At 37.1% G+C, this 16,206-nt stretch overlaps 1 pseudogene; it reads right to left on the reverse strand.

Annotated features, from left to right (window-relative positions):
* Nucleotides 1–1,521: 1,521 nt before the first annotated feature.
* LOC120144573 overlaps nucleotides 1,522–16,206 on the reverse strand; it is a 34,457-nt pseudogene continuing 19,772 nt past the window's right edge.

Consider the following 16,206-nt stretch of genomic DNA (forward strand, 5'->3'; position numbering starts at 1 on the left):
AAAATACCAAACACACGAAAATAGTGGCTAAAATGCAACTATTATAGAATTAGGAGATCGAAATAAGGAAAAAACTGCATTAGTGACCTTGATGGAAATGTACAAAGTCTAGAGGGCCTTGAGAAGATTTTACCTATAATATTCCCAAGACTAAATGAATCAAGCTATTAAAACATGGTCCCCCTTTCTGCTTTGTTATTTGACTTATTTCTCCATTCCTTCTCTCTCTTCTGCTTTTGGAGACAAATTCTTGTTGGTCAAAGTTCAATAGCACTTTGTCCCCATTAGATTCATCATCATCGAAGCCGAAATTCCAAACATTAGAGACCTCAGATCGCCAGGCGGCCTTCCCCAGCCTTGTTCTTCAACCGGTTCGAATTCCTGGTATTTTACTCTTTGGAATATCTCTCTTGGAAATGGTCCATGCAAGCTACAAGAACTGAGTCGTAAGAAATCAAATTTGAAAGCCGAGCAAGGAATTTTGGAACCACAGCATATAAGTTATTCTCTTGTATGCCAAGCTCGGTCAAATTCACTGCAAGGAACTCCAAGCTTTGGTCGCTGATTTCGGGTTGAGTGGTGTGTGTGTGAGTTTTTTTAGCTCAGTTGGCTACTATTTTGAAAGAGAGATGATTAGCAGTGTTTTGAGCTTTTTTTTCAGTTTTCTTCCCTGTTTCGTATTTATAGTACTAGCGTTGGTTATTTTTAGAGAGATTAGAGTCCTAAAAATCCTTGCTTGGTTGTTTGTTGGTGAGGTGCCGAGAAGAACGGCGTCAGTTGCGGCTGTGTGGCGAGGAGTCTTCGACGGCTGGAAGCAAGAGATGCGACGCTAGGGTTGGAATCAGTTGAAGCAAAGGGCCCCTATGGTTTCTGTTGGTTCAACGTGGTGGGCTTGTTGATTTGGGACTGCTAAACCGGGCCTTGGGGTTTAACATTATAACATTGGGCCTGATACAAGAAATATAAAAAATGTGTTATACATATCATATAATATAATTATAATGAGATAAATCACTATATAAATATATTATAATAGTATGATCGTAATAGTATGAGGGCGAAATTAGGTGTTTACACAATGTTACGATAAGAAGTCAATTTTTTTAAGATTTTATATATGTGAACTATAGTCGACTGATCGAGTCATTGTGGGAGAAAGGTACATGTTTACCCTATAAGTCAATGACTCGTAAGTAAATTTCGTAAAACATGTATGTTTTTAAGAGTGATCTTCTGCTTAACTCTTATAGGTTGAAGGTTCTCAATTGTATCTTGTAGGCGATCATTGTGATAAATGTCTCTACAATTTTTGTGAATTTGATTATTTGACATAATTTTGTCATTTTGATGGTTGACTTCAGACGTTCTTATGTGTTTGTTCTAAATCTAGAGCGATCAAATAGATTCTTCCGTTAATTCAATAAGTGAAAGTCTTCTTACTTTTGAAAATTTATTACATGTGATCATTAGATGATGTTCTTATGCAATCTAATAGATATTTTCCTTGCTTTGATAAATGAATGCTTTTCCAACCTTGCTAAATGAATACTCTGATGTTCCTTAATCAATTTTGAAAAGTGTTCGATGATCAAGTTAGACCTCAAAGTAGTATATCAAACTCTTGAAAGAACCCATGTTTGTGAATTCAAATTTTGAACTGGTAGTGTATGAATGCTTTGAACACTTCATTGACTTTCTATTAGTTTGTTTTTTAGACAATCTGTTATGTTCAGATGATCCATTCAATTATGTTTTTCAACATGTTTTGATGAATATCATTTTGAGTTCCATCAGAAGAAAATATTGGTAAACTTCGTGCCTATTTCATTCTAAGCTGTGTAATATTAGTTTGACAAGACTTTTGATCGTCTTAGTGCTTGCATCATTGTTAAAATATTATTTAGTTTATATTTCATTTGACATTTAATTGTATCACCGTTGTTACCTTGATAGTGTCTTTGCTTAGGTCGAACTATCGTGGAACGTGTTAGAAAAATGTTCTTCAAAAATCAAAGATTTTGTTTGTCTCAATTCGATAAATTTTTACGAACATCTCTGATTCTTTCCTAAATTTTAAATTTTTTTGTGAACAAGAAATTCCTCGTATTTTTTTTTTAAATTTTGTCATCGTGTTTCTTTGATGATTCTCTCAGTATTCAGGAATGATTCGTTTAAGCGTGTGTCCCTAAAAAGGCTACTCATCTTGTTCGAGAACCTTAATGTGAACTGTGAAGATCAATTAGTCAAATATATTATGGAAATGAGGCCCTATGGAAATGGCAGCTTCGATTCGAATATGAGTTAATGGGTTTGTTATGTTTTGAATATCATTTTAGTTCGTTCTATCTGATGCAATATATGGTGAAAGGACCAAATTATTAGTGTTTCAGAAATTTGAAAGAAATCGATAATGTGAAATGTTAGTTAGGTCTGTATAATATTCGAATTCAATAAAAAATTTGAGGACAAACTTTTCATAAGTGAGGAGAGTTATAACACCTTAATTTTTTAAAATCTGAATCCAACAAATCGAAAATGGTTTCCTTTATTTATTTATTATCATAGTTCATATTAAATTATTCTTTTTAAGTTTAAAATATTTGATTGATTTTCTACGAAATTTGAATTCTTTAGTATCGTTTCAAATAATTCTATGAATTATTTTGTATTAAAAGTATATCGAATGATTTTTAATATTAAATAATTATTTTGAAAATAATCTCGAATATCAAATCTAGGTTTAAATGATTTATTTTTATAGAAGTACTCTATTTAATGTAAAAGTAGATTTATCGATATATTAAATATAGTCTTTGCAAAGTGTGATATATCGAGTAAATGCCTCGTAATAATTTATGCAGTATCGATATATGAAATCTATGTGAGTCATTTTATGTAAGTGTGTTTAATTGATTTTGCATAGCTAGTGTATTTCTTTTAGAGAAAATAACCTCAATGACCGAAAATTTCTTATAATATACGATTTTAACCAATTTTTTTACGATTTGCCAAAATGACCAACAAAATCGTAATACGATCTCTAAATCGCAACGCGATCTCTATTATCGCAATTCAGTTTCCAGATTCGCAACGCGATTTTGACCATCACATTGCGATTTTCGAAATCCGCATTGCGATTTTAGATAATCGCAATGCGAATATGTAAATCGCAATGCGATAACACTTGATCGCAACGCGATTCTGACTATCGCAACGCGATAATACGTGATCGCAACGCGATTCTGACTATCGCAACGAGATTCTGACTATCGCGTTGCGATAATATAAAATCGCAATGCGATTTTCAAAGCGTCATTAGTATCGCAACGCGTATTTTATTTTCAAATTTCAAACACGAATATTTACCCGTAATCGCAACTCTTAACCTAAAACCCTAAATCACAACTCAGTCCCATCTCCATCTCTCACTCTCTACGGCGACATCCGTCCCCATCTCCAACGAAATCCATCCCCATTTCAGGCGAAATCCGTCCCCATATCCGGCGAAATCCGTCCCCATCTCCCACGAAATCCGTCTATCTCCATCTCTCAGAGCCACCCTCACAATCATTCACGATCAGAAATGGAAAATCAACCAAATCAACCACCGAGGGTTAGTTTTTTTAATTATTTTTATTTTGAAATTTTTGCATTATTATTAGGTTTTTCATATTGAAATTAATGATAAGTTTACTGGTAATTTCAATAATAGATTGCTGCCAATACTGCTACTGTTTAGTCTTTAACCCTGTGAAGTTAGTATTTGTCTTTGTTTTGTCTTTTGGTTGAAGTAATGCAATTCATTCAAGTTTCAATTTTAGACAATGACCATTTGAAACCTAGAATCGCAACACGAAATGAAAATCGCAACGACAAAATTCGCGTTGCGATAGTCAAATTCGCGTTGCGATAATCATTTTCATGTTGCGATTTTCATTTTCGTGTTGCGATTTTAAGTTTCAGAAACTATTCTTCTTCTGAAAATTGAAACTTGAATGAATTGCATTACTTCAACCAAAAAACAAAGACAAATACGAAATTCACAGTGTTGCAAAATTAAGTTTGAAGAATAAACTACTACGCTTTATGTTATTATTGTTTTTGGTATATCTTCACAGTGTAGTTTTTGGTATATCTAACTTGGTATGTTTATTGTTTTTGTAGAACTTTTTTTCGGCTCAATTGACCTTAAAGAATAAAATAAGCCTAGTCACTACAATTGCGTCGAAGCTTTCACCTGTACAAAGACAATTGTTTGAGGATACTTGCTTCGGGCCATGGCTGAAAGTACAACTTCCGGGTGGATGCTATGTGACCCATTGTGGCTTTAGACCATGACACGCGATCTACCCGAGAGTATAGAATGTGGTAATGAAGAGATATGGTTTCATTTTCTACCGGCGTATACGTGTTTTGGGCGGGAGGAGTTTTGCTTAATCACTGGTCTACGCTTTGGACACGATGATGTAGGTCGATACACTAGTCATATTACCCGCCCATCATGGTTATCTCGGGTTTTTACTGAGCTGTCAATGGAGAAGCCGAATTTACACGTCGACGACTTGACGAGATTATTTAATAAGAAAGATGGTTTTACTCGGATGGATGACGTCGATGTTGTCCGAGTATGCCTTTTAGTACTTTTGCATACCGGCTTTTTAGGCAGAGAGGGCAGACAACCTATTCCTAAGGACCTAATATTATTGGTAGAGGACCTAAATGTATGTAACCTATTTCCCGTGGGGTTCGTATCTATGGAAAGCTACCTGGAATAAGTTGTCGTCTGCCTTTGATGACCGTAAAAGTTTACGTGGCGATGGTTCCAAATACACTTTGTCAGGTTTTATTTGGGCCTTTAAGGTAAGAATTTCTATATAATATTTCCCAAATTATAATTAATTATTTTAACAATTACTAATATTTGTGTATTATATTGTTTGTAGATTTGGATATTTGAGTCTTTTCCCGACATGCAGACATATGCATTCAAAACTTCAAATGATATTCCTAGGGCTATTTCCTGGAAGAGGAAACGACGGCTGTTGATTTGGGAAAAGTTACTATGGTATACGACAATAAATGATGTAAGTTAACACAAATACTACCATATATAAACAAGTTATTACTAGTACACGTTTAACTTTATTTGAGCTTTTATATTGTTAGGAGGCCAACACTCCATTACAGAGGCTGACACCCACGGAGGCTGAGCTTGCCACTGATTGGTGGCAAGCTAGTAAGCATTTTTTTGATGGCACGGATGATGAGCATCCTCCACTTCGAGAGCCATCACCTCACCCAGAGCCATCACCTGATCGACCACACTATACACCTCTACAACAAGAGCCATAACCTATTCTGTCACATCATCGAGCCTCTTTCTCCACCATCACCTCATGATAGGCGACCTGCAAAGATGCCACGGCATTTATCTCCCTGTTCTCCACCTCCACCTCCACGGGATGAGTTAGGGGAGTTACGTGATGAGGTCAATGCCTTGCGTGAGGAGGTCAGTACTTTACGCGATGACAATGGTGAATGGCGTGAGGAGGTATCTACTTTACGTGGTGAGGTAGCGGCTCTACGTGAGATGGTAGCATCGTTGCATAATGAGGTTCATACTCTACGCAACGAGGTAAGTTTAAGATTTTTCATTTAACTTGATTTACTCGTAATTTCACTTAGATTAACCATTTCACTTGGATTGCTTAGTAAATTCATTCGGTTGCTGCCAATACTGCTAAACAGTTCTAAAATAACATAGTATTTGTCTTTGTTTTGTCTTTTGGTTGAAGTTAGTAAATTCTTATTTTTCTTTTGGATTGCTTAGTAAATTCATTCGGTAGTAGTTTATTCTTCAAACTTAAATTTACAACACTGTGAAGTTAGTATTTGTCTTTGTCTTTTGGTTGAAGTAATGCAATCCATTCAAGTTTCAATTTGCAGAAGAAGAATAGTCGCAACACGAAAATGATTATCGCAACGCGAATTTGACTATCGTAACGGGATAATCGCAATGCGAAAACGACTATCGCAACGCGGAAATGACTATCGCAATGCGAATTTGACTATGGCAACGGGATAATCGCAACGCGAAAATGACTATCGCAACACAAATTTAGTTTCGCGTTGTAATTTTAGTTTCGTGTTGCGATTTTCTCGTTGCGATAGTCATTTCGCGTTGCGATAGTCAAATTCGCGTTGCAATAATCATTTTCGCGTTGCAATTTTAAGTTTCGTGTTGCGATTTTAAGTTTTAGAAACTATTCTTCTTCTGCAAATTGAAACTTGAATGGATTGCATTACTTCAGCCAAAAGACAAAGAAAAATACTAACTTCACAGTGTTGCAAATTTAAGTTTGAAGAATAAACTACTACCCTTTTATGTTGTCCTTAAACATGCACTAAACCTATATGTTGTCCTTTTAAATGTTTATATAAGTGCTTACTTCCGGAATGTTATCTGATGCATTTTGTGAACTATGATAGAATAATGACTTGGGTGAATACCGTGCAAGTTTGAAACATATTTGTCTTTGTTTTCACTGTTTAATATCATGTCTGTTTATTTACTGAATTTATGTATTAATTTATTTTTAGCGGCCCGATAAGGTGGATGCTTTACGTCGGGTTTTTCTTGCACGACGGGGTTCAAGCATCAGACGACGTGCACGTACAATTAAGTCTCCGTTCACCCCAATAGTGCGAAGACTCCGTAAGAAGAAGCCCGACTCACCTGTCATCGTTCAAGAGGCCTCTCCTATCGTTCAAGAGGCCCCTATCATCCCTCAAGAGTCCCCTCCCACCGTTCAAGAGGCCCCTGTCATCGTTGAAGAGGTCCCTCCCAACATTCTAGAGCCCGATTCACACGGCATATTATATCGAATTATTGAGAAACCCCCTCCCGTGCCAGACATGATGGATGACTGTTGGCTTTCGTATAAGTTACCGGCCAGTACCATTCCGGCAGATGAAGTGGAGAGGAAAAAACGACCGGAAACAATTCTGGATAATTCCCTTTTGGGCTAAGACCGCAGTTGATTTTTATCTACATGAGCGGAGCCAGGGGTGTTACGCTGACATATACAAACTCAACGATGATATGCATTTGTTGATTGATCGGTCTTGGTGGGGTCTGTTATTAAGGGTTGAAGACAATGGCTATTTCGATGGGGGGTAAGTCTTATATTTTTCTTCTTATAATTCATTTTGATTAATTTTTTTTTAAAATTTATGTAATTCACTAATATATGTCTTTTTTTTTGTAAACAGCATATTGATGCATGGGTGTCACGTCTTCTAATAATAAGGAAAATCAAGAAAAATAAAAAACATACGCGATATACAATTATGCCGACGTCTTTTCACGTAGTTCACATGAAGAATCAACGACAGGAATCATATGTGTTGGCTAATGGACAAGCTAAACTTTATCCTGCATGGTGGGAGGTCGATAAGGTTAGTATTTATTTTTTAAATATTTTAAAGGTGTTTATAAATAAGTGCACAATTGAATTATTACTTATGATGTAGGTGTTTATCCCTGTTTTGGAACGTACTCATTGGCTTCTCGTCGAGCTTCAGCTTCCATCCCTGAAGACAATAGTATATGACAACATGATAAATGCATATCATTGTCTGATTGAGAGATATTATTAAGGGATGGAGCTCTCATTTGACTAAATTCTTGGATGCGATAATTATTGGGACTTATTCTGGAAACAATAAGCCAAAGAAGTTCAATATTACAGTTATCAGAGATGAGACCACGCCACAACAAATGCAAGAAGCCAGAGGGGATGTGGTCCTCGTATGCATGGCTTGGAGCGTTTAACGACAGGAAGTACAGAGTTTCTACCTCCCACCGATAGAGATAGAGGGCAGTAGGCTTGTGGTTTCGGCATTTATGGCTAGAACGATATATTTGTTAAGTACCTAGAATTCAATATAATTTGTGGTTGTTGGTTTTAGATGTATAAAGTGTTGTTTGAGCAAATGTTTGATTTCTGCAGGTTAATCCTGAAGTGAGCTGCGTGAAATTGATGTGCATAAACAAATGTCTGGGGTACACTTTTTTTTATTGTAATTGATTCTTAAAAGTCTGACTTTAATTGATGAGAAAAATAATATAATAAGAGTTGATTTGTTTAATTGATGTGTAATAATTCTTATTTGTTAATTGATGTGTAAATAATTCTTATTTGTGCTTGTTTAATTGATTAAAAGTTGATTATTGATGTTTAAATAATTCTTATTTGCTTGTTTAATTGATTGAAATGTAAAAGTTGATTTGTTGATTTCAATCTGCATCATTCGCGTTGCGAGTCTAATACACTTTGCGATTTTCTCGTTGCGATTGTCAAATTCCGTTGCGATAATCAAATTCGCGTTGCGATAGTCATTTCGCGTTGCGATTATTCGTTGCGATAGTCAAATTCGCGTTGCGATAGTAAATTCGCGTTGCGATAGTCATTTTCGCGTTGCGGATAGTCATTTTCGCATTGCGATTATCCCGTTGCGATAGTCAAATTCGCGTTGCGATAGTCATTTTCGCATTGCGATTACCCCGTGTGATATTCAAATTCACGTTGTGATAGTCATATTCGCGTTGCGATAGTCATATTCGTGTTACGATAGTCAAATGAATGTGTAATAAGTGATAACAACTGAACAAATCATAGCAATGTTCAAACTCAAGTACTAATATACATGGGATAACTGAAAATGTTAAAAGTTTACACATAAAATACACATAATACAACGTTGCATTTAAAAATCACCTAAGTTAATAGTCCCAAAAGGTGAAGCCGGTTGTGATTGGATTTTGATTTCGATTGCGATTTGAACCTTTGCTTGACACCATATGAGCTTTGGATTTTGATAATGATCCATATTTGGTAGAGGAAAAGATGATTGTGATGGCACTGGTGATCCACATGTCAACCTTGTATGACACTTTCCTTGCACCGATACATGTCGATCTCTTCTTCTCTTCACCCTTAGACGGTATACGTCGTGACTTTTTGGTCGGGTAGGTAGCCTTCTGTCCATGGCTAGTGGAAAAGGTTTGTAAATCATTGGTATGTCCCACTCAGAAGTGGAATCGGGTCGATAATCTCGGCATAAGTAGCCTTCTGTCCATGGCTAGTGGAAAAGTGTTTGTAAATCATCGGTATGTCCCACTCAGAAGGATGTGGAATAGGGTCGATAATCTCGGCATAATTCTGTCGATATACTTCTGTAGTGTAGCAATCCATAGCATATGCGCTTGATTCATCTGATTAGATGAAGAGCAACTTTATAACATGGCCACACGGATGACCAGATATTTGCATTTCATACAACTACACGTCTTGCATTTAGATCGACAAGCCCATTTTCAACTCGCCATGACGTTGACTCACAACACGTTCGTTATCTTTTTATTCCATGGTGTAACACGATGTTCCAATGTTCCTGTAAATTTAAATAAATCTACTTAGTAATTATATGATAAGTTACGAATTAAAGAAATAATACCTGCATGGTTCTTTTCTTGTAGTACCACTGTTGAATAGAGGCTTGAAAAAACTCCATTAACATAGTAATGGGTAATTTTCGGGAATGACGACTTAGAGCGTTGATTGATTCTGCACTATTTGACGTCATGAAACCATATCTTGCTCCAAGTTGATGTACTCTTAACCATCTTTCAAACCCGACATCTTCTAGTGTTTGAGCACACTGAGGCAAAACATGTCTTAAACAATTTATATTCTTATTAAAATCCACTTCCCGATAAGCTTTTACAGCATTCCAGTATGTCCATTTGTGATTTTTTATACCAGCATACATTGATTTTAGATTTTTATATAAATGAACACCATAAAGTCCATGAAAAGCATTTGGGAAACACCTTCTAACAGCGTTGTCAATTGAGTTTGCCCTATCGGATATGATTGTCAGATTGCTAATAGGACCTATGCAATCCCTAAGATGCCCCATAAACCATGTCCATGCATCAGAGGTTTCAGATTTGCCAACCCCGTAAGCTATTGGCAGTATCCCATTGTTAGCATGCATGGCTACTGCTAATAAGTTTACTCCAAGGTATCGACCTTTTAAATGTGCTCCGTCAATTATAATAACTGGTCGTATGCAAGTAATAAACGAACGAATCTACAAAATCATATACACAAGAAAATATAATCGCAGCACCAATGGCGATAAACAACAACTCAAAGCGTCCATCTCTATCTGTTTTGATAGTTACGACCCAGATTTTTCAGCTTTAAATGTGACAATAAGCCGGCAGTTGGGCAAACGATGCTTTGGCGACCCCCTCAACAATTCCAAGGCATACATTTGGCTCTCCAAGCTTGAGAATGAGATACTAATCTTGAACCGAGCATCAGTCAGTCATAATTTCATGTCCACGATACCGCCATTCAAAACATTAACTCAGCCAAAACCACCCAACACCTTTTTTTGCCTGTCTATGGTGAGGAAAAACTTGGGTTCTTGAACATATATGTTTATCAATAAAGTCCTAACTTGAAACATTTGCAATCTTTTATCCTCTTGCAATCATACGCCACGTACAATTTTTTCATCATATACCTTGTTTCGAAACGATCTTGCTTGATTGTTAACTTTAGTTGATAGCCATCTTCCACACTTCGTATACAAGCTATCTTCAGTCTTCATTTGTATCAAAACAATCATCTTTCTGATACGAATAATTTTTGTGTAACATCAACTGCTATTTTACCAACTCTTCTCAGTATCTGAAGTAATTCTGGCATATTCCAGTTATACTCCCGTGACATTTTCGGGACTTTTCTTCTGGGATTTCTTCTTCTTCTTTTCTTCTTCAGGGTATATGAATTACAGAATGGATGTTCAACATGTTCATTCACAGTCGTAACTTCCTCTCATTATCATCAACAACATCTTCCTCGCAGCGGCTGTTTCATCATAAAAATTCGGGTATTGACCAATATCAAAATCATTACACGCAGGGTCGGTTTCTTCATCTGAAACATCATCAAATCCGAGTATTGACCAAGATCAAAGTCCGGGTATTGACCAAGATCAAATTTCGAATACCGACTAGTACTCACAATTTTTCTGTTGGCTCATCATCGTCTAACTGGTTAATACGAAAACTGGAATTTGGTGCTGAAGTTGATTGGGATCTGGATTAGGGAAAGGTTGTGGGTTTTGAGATTGGTTTGGTATTGGAAATGTGGTAAAACAAAATTTGCTTGGTGATGAAATTGAGTGGAACCATTAAATTTGAGCACCATAAACTGGGGTTGAAAATCTTAGTTGATTACTACCCGCTACTGACCCAACTTCACTACTTCTAGGTTCAACAACACAATATAAATCATCTTGCGAACACTAATGTAAGCAATGAATCGTTCAACATCTTCATTGTCGGTTAACAAATAACTTTACATTTTCCTGATAAGATAGCCTAAATCCACTTAAGGGCTCTAAATTCAATTTTTTTCACACGTAACATTAGAGTTTCATAAGTTAACTTTTTTAATGACAGTTTTAGTTGAAGATTCATGGGTAAAGGCATATTGTAAATACCATGAACATTCTCCCATGACCCTCCAAAACATAAATCTATCCAAACATGATCAACATTAGATGATTTCATTATTTTAAATTAATTTACTAAACAAACGAGCTGCGAAACTAAAACCTGTTGCTGGATGGAGAAGGATGTCGTTGGATATAGGAACGGATGTCGCCGGAGAGAGTGATAGATGGAGATGGAATGAGTTGCGATTTAGGGATTTAGGTTATGAGTTGATGCTGCTGCGTAGTATTTATATACTCATTTGTATTGCGAAACTAAAACCTGTTGCGAATTTGAAATTCAGTGATGCGTTAGTCAGAATCACGTTGCGATAGTCAGAATCGCGTTGCGATCACGTATTATCGCGTTGCGATAGTCAGAATCGCGTTGCGATCACGTATTATCGCGTTGTGATAGTCCGAATCGCGTTGCGATAGTCAGAATCGCGTTGCGATCAAGTGTTATCGCGTTGCGATTTACATATTCGCATTGCGATTTATATATTCGCATTGCGATTATCTAAAATCGCAACGCGGATTTCAAAAATCGCAATGCGATGGTCAAAATCGCGTTGCGAATCTGGAAATTGAATTGCGATAATGGAGATCGTGTTGCGATTTAGAGATCGCATTGCTATTTTGTTAGTCATTTTGGCAAATCGTAAAAAAGTTGATTAAAATCGTATATTATAAGGAATTTTCGGTCACTGAGGTTATTTTCTCTTTCTTTTATGGTGTTTAGTTTTAATTAAAGGGTTTGAAGTAATACATATATTATTTTTAGGTAGTGTCCTTATATCCATGAATGTAGGGTTTAGTTTCCTAAAAAGTATGGAGTTTGTCTTGTATCGTGGAGCGTTATTTTTTTTTTGGATCTAGGGATACAGGGTTGAGCCCCGAACAACCCAGACACCTCATCCCTTAGCCCCAATAGTACGTAGCTTCAGCCACCAGGGAATCATTAAGCCCTCATCATCCACCAGTAGGGGCATCATTAAACCCCCAATGGAGTGCAACCAGTAGCCCCCATCACCAGGCAACCCAGCAGGGCACCTCTCCAAAGCCATGAGCATCGTTTCCAGCCACCAACAACACCATGGTAGACTTCTAAACAACCTAACCGTCAAATGCCAGCCACTTTCTTAGAAACTTTGACGACCAGCGATGATGAAAATCGACCATTCTTTCATCGTGTAAGAACCCTACAAACAAACGGAAGTTCAAACCAGCATCTAACCGGAGCCAATAAGAGGAAAACAAGGGGACTCCAATGGAGGAGTCCCTCAATTCACCGCGTTCTTGGCGACCGTTGAGAATCCTAACGGTGAGAATGTATCCACTATGGTGAGCATAATACCTTGGAATCAGCCCCATCGGACAATTGATGGTGAAGATAGAGGAGCTTGTTGTTCGCGGCGTTCGGAGATTGTTTTGTAGATCTACGATATTCCGTGGTGATTTTGGGAAAACAAACTTTAGAATCGTGCTCGAGGGACCAAAATAATCCAACCTTGGCACTTTGGCTTCGAAGATCACTGGAGACGAAGATGGTTGGGGGCGGTCACAAACGAATGGTGACCATTCGACGGAACTGACCAGTCAAATAAACTCCTCCTTAAAGGGATTAACCACTACCACAAGCCATTATTTACGACCTTGTACGGTACCTGCATACTTTCTCATCTTTTTATTGCCAAATTGAAAATTGGAGGGAATAGTTTAAAATTGTACATATTCAAATGATGACATATCAACTGGATATTACTTTAACATCAGAAGACATATATAGACAAGTATTGTACATATTACCTACCCAGTAAATTAAGAAAAAATTTTAATTTAGGCCACTTTGAATTCAAATGAAACTCCAACACAATTCATAATTATTTCGATAGTTGATCTCAAATTTACGTACGTTTATGCTTCGACACAGAGACTATATTTTCAACTCCATTTTATAAGTGTCTAATAGTTTAAATATCTCATTTGTTCTTGCTAATACTTTTAATTTGATTTTAACATCAATGTAATATCGTTTTCTGATCTATAAAGTAACATGCAACAGAGTGAGACACTGTTTAACATTGCTTTTAAAAAGTAATTTTAGAGTCAAAAATACTTTAGAAGCTAGAAGCAATACGGACCATATAATTGCTTCACAATCATGGGGTTCAAATAATATTCGTTATCCATATATTCAAACATTCTGACAATATTTGAAATATTACGTCCATTTGCATCGGAATGGCTGGATTCATTGTTCATTTCGAATCCAAACTGAAAAGAAAACTCGTAAGAACATTAATAAAGTGCTCCTCCTTCCTTAAAATTTGTTGTGCAGCTTTCTTCAAGCATCTTCCATGTCACCAATGCCTTGAGAAATTTCTTCACCTGCACCATAACCCCCGTTAGCTTTGCTTTCAAACAAATGAAATATCAACGTTTCGCTTTACCTCTGATGGTTCCCTCAGAGAGAAAAATGCCTTGCTTTCTTTGGGAACCGAAGACACCAATATCCCATAACCCCAGATTTGATTCCCTGAAAACCTGCTTCACAATGTTTTAAACTCTACTTAGAGTCTGGAGAAATTTTCAAAGAAATCAGCAATTCTAGTTTATATACTTGCCTTGAATGCATCCTCATCAGTCTTGTCGTCTCCGATATAGATAGCGAGCACATCATCTCTACCACTTAATCCTGCATCACATAAATTACATCGATAAGCTAAGCCATATTTTATCAACATCAAATACCGGTGATTGGAGGGAACGAGAATTACCCAGGGATTCAAGCAGAAATTCAACTGCCTTCCCTTTATTCCAATCAATCACAGGACGAATCTCTAAAACCTGAAGAACAAGGATAATGAGAATATATATGTTGGGAAATGGGAAATTGTTGATAAATCGGGCAAAGTAAACGAAAGAACATAAGAATTTTAACGAGGTTCGGCAATGTGCTTACGTCCTCGGTGCCTAAGCGGCGCTAGAAAATTTTTATTCAATGATAATAGGTTTAGGTTATATCTCTATTTATAATAGAAAACCCTGGTACATAATTACAAAATTAACCCTGTACCGTACCGCGGGGCACAGCCCCCGCACCCCCAACCCACATAATCGTAACCCCCTCTACAAGACTTTCTTTGTAAGGACAATTGATGTTCGCTCACTCCGCTCCATCCTCTGTCCTCTTTACCGGTATATTTATGAGCCATACCTTACAAATCTCCACCTTGACGAATATCCTTCCCCTTAGGAAACATTCAATGTGGGTTGGGTTACCTTACTTCTTTAACAACTTGAAACATTCAACAAGTCCAAGCAATGCTTGCACTTGTCTGTTGTAACTGGCTTGGTGAACATATCAGCGACATTCTCATCAGTGTGTACCTTCTGAAACAAAATCTCTCCAGATGCAACCAACTCTCTGATCTTGTGAAAACGTACATCAATGTGCTTAGTTCTAACACGATATACATGATTCTTAGCTAAGTGAATAGCACTTTGATTGTCGCAAAGCAGCTGGACTCCACCTTGCTGAACACCCAACTCCTTCACTAAACCAGTAAGCCATAAAGCTTCTTTTGCAGCTTCAGCCGCTGCCCATGTACTCAGCTTCAGTTGTAGATAATGTCACAATAGATTGAATAGTAGACTTCCAACAAATAGGTCGTCCACCAAGAGTAAAAACATACCCTGTCGTAGATCTTCTATTATCCAAGTCACCTGCATAGTCTGAATCCACATATCCTACAACCTTGACTAACAACATGAGCTAAATCAGGACGAGTACATACCATTGCATACATCAAGCAGCCAACAGCATTAGAATACGGAACCTTTGCCATATCTTCAGCTTTCTTATTTGTCTTAGGGCACTGTTCTGATGAGAGCTTAAAGTGGTTCGCCAATGGAGTGCTAACTGGTTTTGCGCTGCTCATCGCAAACCTTCTAGCATTTTTTAACTAACCCCGTTGAGATAGCCACAGTTTCCTTGAGTCTCTGTCCCTGCAAATTTCCATTCCAAGAATTTTCTTTGCAGCACCTAAATCTTTCATATCAAATTCCTGACTCAATAAAGTTTTCAAACCGATAACATCATCCATGTTCTTTGCAGCAATCAACATATCATCAACATACAGTAATAGAAAAATAAAAGAACCACCATCAAGGCTCTTAACATAGACACAACAATCATACTCACATTAGTTGTAGCCAATCTTGATCATATAGAAGTCAAACCGTTTATACCACTATCTCGGAGACTGTTTCAACCCGTACAAAGATTTCTTCAATCTGCAAACTAAATGCTCGTTTCCAGGTTGAGTGAAACCTTCAGGTTGCCACATGTAGATCTGCTCCTCTAAATCACCATGCAAAAAAACAGTTTTAACATCCATATGCTCTAAATGCAAATCCCAACTGGCCACCAATATAAGTACTGCTCGGATTGAAGTGTGTCTGATCACAGGAGAAAAGATTTCATCATAATCACTCCTTTTGCTGTGAAAAACCCTTTGCTACCATATGAACCTTGAACTTCTCCCCTCTTTTCTGTTACTACTGGTTTCTTCTTATACATCCATTTGCAACCAATCGGCTTTTTACCCTCAGGAAGGGGAACCAACT

Source organism: Hibiscus syriacus, unplaced genomic scaffold, assembly GCF_006381635.1.
Source record: "Hibiscus syriacus cultivar Baekdansim isolate YM2019G1 unplaced genomic scaffold, ASM638163v2 tig00110890_pilon, whole genome shotgun sequence".
In the NCBI taxonomy this organism is placed as follows: domain Eukaryota; kingdom Viridiplantae; phylum Streptophyta; class Magnoliopsida; order Malvales; family Malvaceae; genus Hibiscus; species Hibiscus syriacus.